The sequence below is a fragment of the Wasmannia auropunctata genome, unplaced genomic scaffold, assembly GCF_000956235.1.
Source record: "Wasmannia auropunctata unplaced genomic scaffold, wasmannia.A_1.0 LD334200.1, whole genome shotgun sequence".
NCBI lineage: Eukaryota > Metazoa > Arthropoda > Insecta > Hymenoptera > Formicidae > Wasmannia > Wasmannia auropunctata.
This window is the reverse complement of record NW_012028690.1, coordinates 91,462-106,402: the sequence shown is the minus strand read 5'-3', so window position 1 is coordinate 106,402 and position 14,941 is coordinate 91,462.

Genomic DNA, 14,941 nt, shown 5'->3' with positions numbered 1-14,941 from the left:
TTCATTATGATAATTATTTTATTATCAAGTGTTCTCCGAGTATCTCAAAAGGTAGATATAATGAAATAAATTTTTGCATGTTATATATACTTTTTATACTTGTTATATAAACTTTTTAATCTTTTACGTACACTATGATAATTTCCCTAAAACGGTTTTTTTTAATGAAAACTATGTGGCTCTCTTATTTACTTTACATTAAGAATGTTTATATTTATTATATCGTTATATTATATCGTTCTAATTATTTCCAGTTTACTGCATGTAAACAAATTAAAATCCTATTTTACTCGTATTTCATACGAATGAATTACATAAAATATCAAGCAGCCGCATTCGATTGCGCCATTAATATCAATGAAGCGGAAAGAACTAGGTATTCGTATAGCGATAGAGCCTTGCATCCGATTCGGTCGTAGCAAGAGGGTCAAAAATTGCGAACGTTCAGCTCCTTCCCTTGTCCTAATTCTGTACGGAAAAAAAATTCGATTTATTCTGTATCTGCTGTCAAATGCATCGAATTTCGCGAGATATACGTCGCGAAAACGTATATATCTACGTTGTTCTCTGCTTCCCGGAATTGATCCTCGCAGCGCGGATTGCGTTGCCCGCAGGCGCCACGAACTGCGTAATGACGTATGCTGATCGCTCGCGCAGGGCCTCGTTTCGAAAACACTGAAGCACGATATACAGCACGATATTCGCAGGAAGCGAACCAGATCGGCATAATGTATCCCATGCTAGAAGCCATAGATCATAGACTGAGTGACCTAATTTTACCGATGCCATTGAAAATGCTTCGTACAACAAGTACATCAGGCACACTGCTACGGCTTACAATGAACAGGCGGAAGTGGATTTATTTGTTGTCACATCACATTTGTTGTCGATATAAATCCCAGAATCTCAGAATACTCTTTAGTCACAGATGAAAAATATGATAATTAGGGCTAATTAATTTTGACCATAACGTGTATAATGCTATTAAAAGATATGATAAAGTGAATAAAATGCCATTCGTACTGTATATAGGCGGTATGCTATTGAATCCCAATATTGCTCCCCTTTGTGCTACTCTGGCAATTTTAGTTAGAAATGAGCAGATATTTCAACACACAATAGTACGCGCTAAAGCGCTACGAGTTTCATCCCTCAAGCTTTCCATTTTTCGATCATTCGAACGTATTACTCCAAAGAACAACATTAAAGACGCGCGTTAATTTTGATGAAATTTCTAAGACGTCAAATTTTGAGACGTAGATTAGAGGAATTAATTTATTTCTTCGTGCAAACCAATGTGCAAAGCAAAAAAATTTTAATTCTTCAGTTATTATATATAGTGAATATTTTTTAAAGGTGATTGAATTTTTGAAGGTTTCCGGGATTATAGGAGATTTCGCGGCGATAGATTGTACACTATTAAATCGAGCTCATTCATTTCTAACACGCGCTCGACAAATTTTGAAAATTTCATTAAAATAAGTATATCATCAATAATGCCGCATCTCCTGATTTCGCCGTGCTCCGAAACTCGACTTACACCACTTTCAGGATTAACAGCTCTATTACCCCTGCGAAACTTAGCCGCAATTCACGCCGCGGTATCTCGTACATCTCATTAATCGAGCGATTACACGTTTAATGAAGTGCGAACGTCTAAAATGTACCTCGAGATTAATTGGGGCGCGACTATTCTTAGATGCAGTCAAACTTTCGTCTCGGATGTCTCGCGCGCGCGATGGGATTCTGAAGTTCGCCGTGTGAAGGCTTTAGATTAGAGCGGATAATTCCGTTCGGATTTACGCGTGCGCGAATTTCCGAGCGTATTTCTATACAGATACAGCGCGGAAAGTTTCCGGATTGCTTAGAGACGACTCGGTGTCGATCGCGCAAAGATTTAAGAGTGACGGTATAAAAGTTAAGGGGGAAGAGGGGTAATATTCTCTCTTATCTATATCGTCGAAAACGTAAAACTCGCATAAAAACGCCGATAGCTGCGAGAGCGTGTTAAAGCATGATCCGTTTTTCCATTCCCCGGTACAGTTTCTTGGACGATGGGAATAGGAATCCTTATTCGTCGTCCGCTGGTGATACGCGGGATATCAAAAGGCACTTGGCGCCACGTATTCATGAATCTCCGATGCGCGATTTGCTGCTTAAACATGGAGTCGCCGCGGGAGCGTCATGGACCGGTCAGCACGCTCTTTATGGCGGTACATCCACGCCCGCAATTTATCTTTCCCACCCGCGCGCGCACTGCCGCGCTGCCTTTCCCTTTGTCGCTTTTCTTTTCTCGCCTATTCCCCGGTCTCCCGGCTTTGCTCCCCCGTCTCGTGAATCTTGACCCCGGAAACCGCCGCGAAAGAAGGGCGCGCGCAGAAGGAAGACGGTGAAGTGCAAAAGGGGGGAGGCGTGTAAAGGGAAACGGGGAAGAGGAAAAAGACGGTTGAAATATCACGAAGACATCATTCGTTCATCGCCGCGTCGTTTATCCGTATCGCCACCCTCCTTATGACCCCCCCATATAAAACGGACTTCCATCCTCATTCACGATGACGGCAGCGCGACGCGACGCGACGCGAACCGACGCGGCGCGGCGCGGCCGAGAGTCGCGTCAAGTCGAGGGCCGAGTCGAGCCGCGCCGTCGAGATTCGCAAGATCGCACTTTAATAGGATGGCGCGCGGGTGGGAGAAAAAGAGGGAGCGAAAGGCAAGGGAGAAAACAGGACGCTTTTTTCGGTCGTGCCCGGGCCCGCCGGCATTACTCTCTCACAAGGACAGGAAGCACCGAGGCGCTAGGCGGGAGGGTTGAGACCCCTGAATTATCGCGCGGAGTTATTTCTTCTTTCTATATATCGTTCTTTACCTCGAGGCACACATACGAAGGCGCATGCAGGGTACCAACGGACACGCGGGCGGACACACGGGCGTTAACTCGGGCACGAGAAAAACCCGGGGAAGTTAGGAGAAGCTACAAATACGTCCGTGCGACGAGCGTTTTCTGCAGGTATATATATTTATACGCGCACAGTTGAAACTCTATATTTTCATTTTATATTTCTCATTACGTTTCATATTTTTCAATTAAACCAGCCTTTTGCGAACGTTCACGTGCTTCTATAACAAATCCAAGCGGTAGCGTCGCAAAACGCAACGATTAAAAAATGTATACATCTACATTTTATGCGCAGGTGTATCCATTGTTACAAGGATAAAAACGTATAAGGTATTTCTTCTGTTTTTTTTCCCTCCCTCACAAAGAACGAGCGTCGCATTGATCCATCTAAAACTGTCCCTCCAGCTGGCTGGGAGCGTCTCGGACCTACGTGTACCCCGTTGTTGGTTCCCTGGACCAAAATGTATGCGTTCACCTACCGGCGGATGAAAGTTATGCGTTTTGCCCACGCCGCACCGTTACCGCGCCGAGCGCCGGGAGATATCGGGAATGGAGTCGGTCGGAAGAGAGGAAGATATGCAAAAAACCGCAACGCACCATCGTCCCGTCAGAAATATTGGATGACGCGCGCCACGCACTCTTCCGTGGCCATCGAAGCCGCTTTTGTTCCCCTCCCACCCTCCTCTCGCTCTCTCTCTCTGTCTCTCTTTCCCCGTCCTCCGGTCCTTTTTCACACGATATATTTTACGAACGCGCTGGCTTTCAGCCGACGTTTTGTTTTGCCCTCGACGCCGAACGGCGCGGCGCGACGCGAAAGAGATTGTATCACGGCAGCCGAGATCTTTCGCCAAACTTCGCCGAATGCTACGGGGGAACCGGCGAGAAACTTTGCTGTTTATGGAGAATTGATAAACGCGGTATGCGCCGACGAAAAAATGCTGTTTGCGAAGTTCACTCGAGAGTATTTCTCCTGGTTGGATTAAAAATATGCGGTCTAAACGGAACGGTTCCGCGAAAGTAAATATTGGACGTGCGTCCGTCATGCGTCTTCATCCGCAATCTCGCTCACCGGGGAAAAAAAGGGGATAGCACGTGAATATTATTTCTATATTTTGTTTCTCAGGAAAAATATTAGTATATTAGCGCGTATAATCGGCAGGAGCAAAACTGATTCAGCAGATATAGGATTGTCGGCATTCTCTTGATTTTTCTTTTCCACTTAATTACAGCTATCAATTTTAAAGAGGGAATATTTATTTAAAAAATTATCTTTAGATAAAAAAATCACAGAACATTCCACGATATAAGGTACAAATAAATATTTCTTAAACTAAATTTAAGCGTATTTTATTTATATATGCAAATACATTAATCATAAGTGTCACGAACACGATATTAATAAATATAAAATTAATAAGGTGATTGTAATAAAGATTCATACGTGATGGAATAAAAAAAAACGTTTAAAAAATTTATCGTCCTGACAAAATGGACTGTTTTTCCCCCTAAAACATTCGCGGTAATAAAATATTTCTAGTTCGATCTCTAAAGATGATTTATCGTAGCATAGAGAATTTCTTATCGTGTCGTACATCATATCTGAAAAAAGTACAACGGACGATTCTTCAGCGCCGTTTAACGATTGCCCGAAAACTGGAGTTGCCGAAGCAAAAAGGAAAGAGAGAGAGAGAGAAACGATCGAAAGCGTCGAGGCGCGCGTGCAAATTTCTAACGTTACGGGAGGGAGGGGGCGGAAGTCGTGACGACAACAGTTTTGAAAGTGGCGTTTCAAGCCCGATGTACGCAGCTTTATAGACATACTGCGCGCACGACGCCAGAATAACAAATGCTCGGGAGACCGTTTTCTCTCGCTATGGTCTCCTCCTGCGCGCGCCGCAGCGGCGATTTATCGTCCCGCGTCTCATTCCGAAAATTGTTTCGTCACGCTTTTATAGTCCGTCGCCTCCCCCACGCTATTCCCCCTCTCTCCTCCTCCTCCTCCTCCTCCTCTGTCAGCTCTTCCTCTTATCATTATGTTAATAAACGAAGGATTTCATCTGCCGCCGCTTTTTTAGTACCGTAAATTTCGCGCCGCTCGTCATCCGTGCGGACCGTATAGATATATACGGTCGTAAGTTAAACTACTCGATGGAACGACGTGAGTATAAAGGGTCAATCGAGAGTCAACTTGGGCGATGTGTAGTTTCTATCTCTTCTTTTTTTTCCCTTCCCTCCCCCCATCCCCCTCGACGAACCGACAAATGCCCACGGTGTATCGGGTCGATCGACGCGAAAATACGCCCGAGTCCCGGTTCGACCGGACAATGAAGCATCTCTCGCTCGAAGCGACAGCGGTACAGGAGTCGAAACACACTCAAGCCTGGCTGCCGTTATCCCCCCCCTCCCTCTCCATATCCTCTCTCCCCCATCTTTATTCTTTTGCTTTTCTTCGCGACCCAGCTTCCTCCCTATACGCGGCTTTCACGTATATACCTTCGCCCGTGCCGGACCGCGCGGATGGCAGTGATTAATCGCGCAAGGGTGGCCGGTATTCGCGAACGTACAACGAGCGACATGTTGCTGCCGCCTCCACATATCTATACCCGTGTATACACCCGGAAAAAAAGGCTTCGGAGACGACCCCGTCCCGCCACCCCCCATTTGCGCGCGACCCCGCTTTAACCCCGTCGTTTCTTATCCGGATCTTTCGACTGCCGTTCTGTCGGCCGTTTAAGAGCTCTTTCTCTCCTCGCCCGCGCCCTCGACCTGTGCTCTCTATATACGCGTTTAAAATCTCCCGCCGGGCGAGTAATAATATAGGGAAGCCTGATGTCCGCTACGTCGCTACGCCCGCGCCGCGCCGCCGGCAAAGTGAGTATAACCGAGGCGAGAAACCTCTATATCGTCGCTCTCGAGTGGAAAAATACATGGGAACCGCGGGAGAGCTGCCCGTCATACCCGTGGAATACCGCGCGCATGGAAAACGCATTCGCGAAACGCGCCCGTTTCAAGAATCGATACCGGCCGTCGGCGCGATAAAAGAAGAAATGTGGGCCGCGGGAGGAGGATAATTAGCGTACGCGCGAAAACACCCGGAACACTTACTGGAAACATTTAGCTCCTGGGGGGGGGGGCCCTTCACTTTGCTTAATTGCATCCTTAAATCAACAGCCCATTACGCTATTGCCGCATTTGCTATATCTGCCGCGAAGATCAATGCTCTCGTTGCATAAGAACAATTTCTTGGCGTTCATAATGCAAAGTGCATTTCATGCGTTTTGCGCTCGCGTTGATGTTCTCGTGCTACCGTGCGAATTGATGGCGGATCGGTTAATATGGCGGGCCCGGTCCTTGCGTATAAGCAAGAGAATGTGAAAAATACTAATTTGCTGCATCTGAGAAATTAATAACAAAATTTTTTGTTCCGGAATTTAATGATTAACGGAAGATTATTTTTTTAAACGTCCACCATTTTGAAGTAGAACTTTAAGAAAACTTAAATTACAACACTCTATCTTAATTGATAACATTTAATTATTAATCGAGGTAAGATAAATGAAAAGCTCTTGAAATCTTTGACAACAAGTTATGAAGAGAGATAAAACTGACAAGCAAAAATATTAGAAGTATACTGTTAGATTAAAATACAGTTTTTCTTTTAACCCGTTTTCTAGTTTTTCTAACTGTTGGATTAAAATACAATTTTTCTCTTAACTCTTTTTCTAATTCTTTTTCTAGTTTTTCTAACTGTTAGATTAAAATACAGTTTTTCTAACTCTTTTCTGCAACGAAAAATGCGCTATTGACGAAACTTCGCGAAAGCATGCACGAACATATGACGAAGACGATTCATTTCTCACAATATCCTGGAAACATGATGTAATTGCGGTTACGTATACGTAAAACTCGTGTAACAGCCCATTACAGCGGACTACGTTGATCTCGTGGATATATAAGAGATCGCGGGTTTCCCCAACTTGGTGTACCTCGGTCTCAAATCCCAGGTGTGCGCGTTTCTGGATTTTTCCAAGTTATCTTCATACCAGAATTTTCCCCGTGTTTCTGGATTCAGTTCGGATTGTGAATTCTAGATAAATAACCGTGGCGTAATGTTGAGAATGCAGAAAGGGGGTCAGGCTATATTTGTCGGTCACCGCGGTATTCCACGCGCACGATGTGTATATTGGCCGTGTAAACGTACCTGCGACGACGCTCGCGGAAAGCTTACTGTTTACGTTGTCGCGTTTATAACGTGAAAAATTACGTTTTTCCCGTTATCATTTTCTTTTCCCTCTGTATATCCCGTAAATTGCGATCGGCGATAAAAATCAGGAAACGCACCGTGAATTCGTCCGTGCTTTAGCTCCGATTCCGAGTGTCCGGTATATCGCCCAGAGGAGAAACGGGACACCCCATCTCCGTGATATCGAAAGGAAACGCACGCCGCGATAAGGAACTACGGACCTTTTGCGATCGCCACTCACGCGCGCAGATGTGTTTCTCCGCTGCTCCCTTTTTTTTTTCTTTCATCCCTCGCGTATTTCCCGGGGCCGGTTTCGCGAGAACGAATGGACACTTTATCCAGGACTGAATCTGAAACACGGCCGAAACGGGCGTTCGAAAAGCTTGGCTAGCTTGGCGCCCCGGGATAATTTCTCCAGTTATCGCGATGCTCCGACAGAGCTTCTACAAAAACGGTTACTCACCGATGGAGATAAACGCGGTATGCATTAAAACTGGGATTTCTACTGCTTGAATAAAACGAAGCGAAATAGAACGAATTGGGATATAATGCACAAGAAATGGACATAATAATAGCGGAGTAACAGCAAAAGAGAGCAGAGGGAAATATTGTTAGCGCAACGTCTTATCATTTTGCAGCTTTACAATGAGGAACGTTGATGACGGCTAATAATCAGAATTTCGCTGTTTATGCGAATAATAAATTCCGGATGAAAATTCTGTAAGATTCTTAACAGGTTTTAATTCACGGCGCGACTTGCGTTCAATCGAGATGTACGGTTTACTTATCATTTTATTTGATCGAAACGTATTTCTAAGATTGTCTATTAACTATATACGACCTGCTACGTAGAACTATCGCAGTTTCTTTCAGTTACGGATTCTTCTTTCTCCTATACACTGTATAACTTTGAAGAAGCTTAGTAAATACCGATAAATGAAACTTACATAATTAATTACATACTTAAAAGAGTTTAATGGAGAGTTCGTTAACGATAGAAAACATCTTTAAGCCGGGCATTTAATTTTTTTGTTACCAATTCTCATTATTCTCGCATCGAATCGATACTCGGATTTGCGCCGCTCAGTCTATTCCTCTTAAAAACAGCCATTCCTTTTCCACCGACCATCAACGCTCAAATACACTAAAATAATCGAAAGAGTTTTGTAATACATACTGTATACAAAAATTATATATACAATTATTGTTACATATATAATTATATAATAATTGATTTTTTATCATTTTTGGTGGAAAAGTGAAATTTTTTTTCATCATAATGGATCACTTTTGTATTTTACTTGTGTATTTATAATACAAATATAGTTATATCTTACTTGCTGTATTTATAATAACGTGCAGCAACGTATATTTTCTGCGCAGACCATTATTACGCTATTAAATTTCAACAAGTTAAATGTCGGAAATGGGATTATATAATTCATCGAAGAACGCAGTTAATGGAAAGTTCCTTATCGAGGGGGAAACATCTTTTAACCGGGCAGTTAAATCATTCATTGCAAATTCTCATTATCCTTGCATCGACTCGATAATCCGATACCATGCCGATCAATCTGACTATTCTCCTCTTAAAAGAGGCCACGCTTTATTTTTTTTTTTTTTTTCATCGATTACTGCTCGCGAACGTTCGAAGGAATCGGCGGCACGAAAGAGTTTCGCGATTCAGCTGTGACGTAACGATTGACTTTCCATTACTCTCGGAAGGGTGAAAAAAAAGGCATGACTAACGTAACTCGCGTCGAATGTTTCGAACGTGGTGCAGCAGGTGCCGCAAAAAGCGTACCTTATTCGTTATCATTCCCTCTCCTGTGCGGCGGAAAATGTTTTCAACCATTTGAACTGTTCGAAGCCAGATTAGATTTTACAGGGACAGATTTTTACGGGCGACCCGCCAGTATCCTCGTTTTTTTTTATGCCGTCGCTCCTTTTAGATGCGAAATTGTCGCGCGTCGCGTTTGTTAAATAAAACATAATCAACTTACGCGTGATACAAATGGATAAAAGTCGGAACCGCGCGTTATGTCGTGTTTTTCATGAATTTTGCGCGCACGCGCGCGAAAAACTCGTGTTGTGAAAAACGGAAGCGGGAAAATCAGATATTATCACGTTGTATCGGTCACGCGCGATCTTTTCGAGCTATGTATGAAAATCATTTTGCCGTACGGTGCTTTGTGCATGCGCTTCGTTATATCCGCGAATCAATAGAACATATTTATTTACTCTGATCCTGGCTCTATCCGCGAGCGTTATTTGCTATCCTTTTGCTACGACGTTCCGCGCCCGTCCTATTTTTCCGACATTCATCAATCGGCGACGCAGTCACGTTGGGTAATTACGATGGACCCGGAGACCACACTACGTACAATTAACCCATCCTGTTTCCTTCCTACGTGCCGCGCCGCTGATGCATTCATTCTCATGGGAAGTCCGTGCGCCGTGCTCGGTTTCCCCCTTCTTTTTTTTACGAGCTAAAACGGCTAGACGCAACGCGAAATGCGAGTCGTTTCGCGCCATCGCCGTTACATCAATTTCAAGCTCTTCACCCTCATTTCCGCCCGCCGCGTTCGCCCGCCCGCCCACCATCCGAAACCGTAGTCGCGAAAGTGTAATTTTTTCAATTTGGCAGGTCACTACGGAAGCGCGTCGCGGCCCCTTCCGCGTGTCGAAGACGGCCCTGCCCGAGGAGCCGTGTGCATCGATATCGTGAACCGTATATTCTGCGCAGCCGACAAAATGCCCGGCCAATTTGCTGTCGTCCTATAAACGGGAGAACGACGAGTAACGCCGGCCATAAACTCTTTTACTTCATCTTCTCGTTCGTCACGCTTTCCTTGTTTCGCCCGCTTCCCTAATATTTACTTGCAGAATGATTTATAAAGGTGATTAACCGCGCCGTTTTTGTCGGACGTACAGATAACTGCAGGTGACATATTATATGCTAGAATTGGAGAAGACATCGATTCAATTTTTACAGTTAAAATTACACTCTTAGCCGCGTAAAAGAGCGGCGTGGTAATAAGTTTTGCGTTAATATTTTTCTCCGGCTTGAGAGAGATATGAATATGCATATGAATATGAATACGAGAGAGACATGAATATATGTACGTTATTCATTACCGTGTTAATCAATTAGAAAAATAATTAGAAAATTTTAACTCTATTTTTATTAATCGTAAAGCGGGATGAAGTTACACCGCGGCAGGAGTAACTTTGCGAAAAAGTAAAGAAAGCTTTCAGAACCGTCCAGTGGCGGAAAAACTAATCAACGAGCAACAGGAATCTCATGAATATCGAAACTGAAGTTAACGAATGACTTTCTTCGATATTATAAAGTACTACAGGCTTTATTCGCGGCGACGCAAAATTACCTCCATCACTGATGCAACACAATCTCATCTTTGTAGCATGCTCTGATAAATAGGAAATATTTATTGCTAATTAATCAAAAATATTAATTGCAGCAAAAAAGAAGAATGTGCGGTATTTTGCAGTATTTTCTAATTTTCTATATCGTGCATTTTTTTCAATTAACTATTTAAAAATGATGCAATTACGCCATTGCCAATTAGCAGCACGACGCGTTTCAAAGTTGGAATTTCAATTTCCTCTTGACACGGAAACAAATTTTTTCCCGTAACACTATGATATTGTAAAAAATGTGAAAAGTAATTTTTATAACGTAAAAGTAATGCCAGATCTTATTAATATTGCATTGTGTTGTTTCCTCTAAAGGTTACATTTGAGACATGGTTAAATCTTTGATTCATGAACTCATTGATTATCCATGTGCGAAAGTTCTATCGACCTCGTCACCCATGTAGCGCTATCCGATACGCTCGGAGACGCCGGAAATGTACTATCGCAATCACTCCCAGGGTGCCTCAACTTTGGGATTTCGATTTTACGTCGAAGTTAAGTCGACATTTATTTGGATCGCTCCTTCCGCCCGAATGTAGCTAGCCCGGCGGTTTTCCTTACAACGGGAAACCGTGAAGCGTCCCACGTGAGCGTACGAGCTGGGAGAAGCACGCGAGAGTCTGAAAGTCTGGGGGGACTGTTCCGCAAACTTCATTTCGTCACACACGTACGGAAAAAGTGTGCGAGATCGTTGAATCCGAATCACAATATTCCCGGCGGACTCGCGGCGGACTCTAATACACGTATTTTCATAAAATGGAAGCGCTTTCGAAATAAGATTCCGATCGATTTTTTCGCTGTTCGCCACACGCCCGCAAATGCGCGGCATTTTGTGACTATTAGGACCCTCTATCGCGGGTCTCGAGAGGCTCACCGAGATAAGACGTTCTTGACAATGTGCCAAGAAATTTTGCCGTATACGTATCACGCGATCTTATCGCTGAAAATGTTTTATGTATTAACGAAGTAAAATTGTCTACGACCCAGTATCGTTTTAAATATACTTACTTCTCTCTTCGACTTTTTTCTCTATCCTTAATTTTCAATTAAATGTTCATATCACTGTCTTTTTCTTACATCTCTTTTCTCACGTTAAATACAGTTCTTCACAATATTACTTCATATATCAACTGTTCTAAATAAATTATTTATTGAGTAAATGTTTTTATAAGAGACTTTATTATTTTTCGGACATTTTTATATTGCAGTGTATAATTAAAAAGTGCCCATAATTAAAGCACAATGTAATAATTAAAAGTACACGTTAAAAGCATGCAAACGGTCTACAACAGCAGTTTACACCTAAGGACAGATTTTAATATATTGCTTTAATGATGCTCTCAAGAATTATGAAAGGACGCTTGAGTGTTAGTCTGAAATCAGTTCCAAGTTATTCGCGCTCCAACTAAATCGAAGCATTTTCTTCACTTTTTCAAACTTTCACTTCGGCAAAAAGTATTGACAGAACCGTCGAACTTTGGTCTTTACTTAGTTTAATTGACTATAGGAAGTATATATATAATAAAAATAACAAAAATCTATGACGTGGCGGTGCAACGTCTAATGCATTTAACACTATTTCTCTCAAAGCTAGCTAACCTGTTTTTCTTAAATTTTGCCGTGTTATAAACATACCGCAAGTTGTAAATCGATAGTAATTAAAAAAAATATCTTAAATTGCGAGATACGGTAAAATGCGCAAAAATATTAAAAATGAGTATGAATAAATGATATTTTAATAAGATTTTTTAACAACGTTGTCTTTTTCAGAAAAAATTTAATGTCATTTTCTTTTAAGCTTATCGGCATTTATCTTATTATATAGCAAAACGCAAATTAAACTTTTTTTTAAGAGAAACTAGCTAAAAGTAGCTTGCAAAACGAGAATAAATGATCTACGTAAATTTTTAATGCTTAATTCGCAAAGTATTTAATAATCGATATTAAATAATTCTGCAAATAGATCGTCCTGTTAATATTATAAATATATTGGCTACAGATTAAAGAGAATCAATCAAATAATTATATATAATATTCGTCCTTCATAGAGTTTGTTTGTGCAGGTATAGGCGTGCTAATTATGTGCGTTGCTTTGAAATGTACATAGGTATACGTGGGATAATTTAACGCCGGTCAAACGCACGTCTGTAATCAGCGCAAATTCCACATGCTCTGCTCTCAAAGAGCTTTCAGATGTTATGCGAAAAGGAATTTATTTTCGAATACGCAGATTGCTGAGAATATGAATCTCTGAATCTACCAACGTTAATATCATAGAAAGAAATGAGAGTGAAAAAAATAAAATACACCTATTTATGCATATCAATTACTTTGTAACTTAAATTTGTACCATAAAATATATGTTCGGAAAATTTTATTGTAACGTTTATTTATCGTAATAATGGTAGACTTATTGTTAGTAACATTATCCGAATAATATATTCATCGTAAATATAACACACACTATGCCACAATATACGTGTTCTAAATATTTTCGAAAACATAATGAAACATACGTGTAATTTGCAAAGATATTTGGAATGAGTTCTTAATCTTGAAGTTTTTGATCTTGAAGTGAGCTGCGCAAGAATAGCATCCATTCTGCAATTAATTGCGTACAAGAATGACTATTACGTCGCATTAATAGCGTGCTAACTTTCAGTTACGTCGCTTTGCACATTTACAGGCCATATAAATTGAAATATGTACCCATTAAGTTTTCTTACCACGTGGTTACTTACGCCGTAAACGGAGACCGCCGTAATTGAGCCCTAAACATTCAATTACTATATTCGTCTTACGCAGTTACTTTTCTTACATGCAGAATGAAGATTCCAACATCTGATTATCTGGGTGTCTATCCTCGAAAAAAGCTGAGTATTAATATTTCTTTCAGTCAGAATACGCATTCTTTTGTACAGGTATGAAATATACATAAAGATAAAGATAACTTTGCATATGAATACCATAGTAGCGTATCTGAAATATGCAGCGGATTACTCAGATTTCCCTACATAATTTATGACTTAGATGCGTTTACGCCAGATCTTAGGTTGGCGATATTCGGGTTCTCTATCTTAACTAACTCCTATCAAGGGAGTTAAACTCTTAGTCATGTGGAAACCGCGACGCTGTCCCGGCTGATTACGCGGAGGATTACCCAATTTTGTAGTTGCATAAATATAAGCAATTTACTAATCCGGATTATTGTATAAGGCAAAATAGTTAAAAAAAAATATTACGGAATAGGGCCACGAAGTGACAACTCTTTGTGCACTTACATTTATACACAAAATTCCTCATAATTTTTATACTTCGTATTTTATGTATGTATAATTAATATATTTCTCCTATTCGTTTTTCCTCGTATTAAATATATAAAAACAAATTTTTGCCACTTGTTTGCATCAATTAAATAGTAAATGACTGATGAATATTAAGTGCATTGATTTGAAAGAAAATCGATTCAACGTGGCTTTAAATTTTTTATTCTTATTGGCAGCGCTAAAAGATAAACGACAGTCTCGCGTTTTTTTATGCGCTGACTTGTGGCTGCTCAGATCCGAAATTACTTTAATTCATTGGTTACTCGAGACGTCTCGTTTTCGCGCGGAGTCGATGAGGATCGTTTGGTGCGCACGTAATCGCGTGCCACTCAGACGTTTTTCCCCCCAAGAAAGCGGAGAATTCGCGTATTCGTGCGAAGCGGGGAAACCTCCAAGAGGCTTTCGAAGTTTCGGAGACCACTCGGTAAACTTCGTTTCGACTCACCGAGGGTAAAGAACGACGCGGGATCGGTGCATCCGAGTCACGATGTTCCCGAAGGATTTTCACGCGGGTCTCGTTTAGGTACACACACACACACACACACACACACACACACACACACACACATTCCGCGTGCCGCGTTCTCGACGTGCGAAATGAGATTTCCCTTGATTTCTTCTGCATCCGAAATCTGCAACGAAGTGTGTGTATATGTGTATAGAAACGCGCTGTACGATGGCCATCGTTATGACCAGCCGCTTTGTTCGCAACGCGTTGTATTCATTTGCGTTAGACCTGATGAGATTCTCTTTCACGCATTAGCTTTTTCATGCATCCAATTGGACCTCGTTGACGAAATCTCCATATTGCATTCGTATTGTCTACAATAACAATATAACAATCTGCGGGATATATTACAAACTATCTCATGTATTTGCGTTACACTGAATAATACTATATACTACGTTAAACGAACGTGGTCTCGGAGCAAATTTTATTAGGAATTATAACAACCTATATCCCGTCTATGTGCAATATTGTGTATCAACATTAAAATCTAATACACCCGATAATTGTATTTCACATCGCGTGTAACG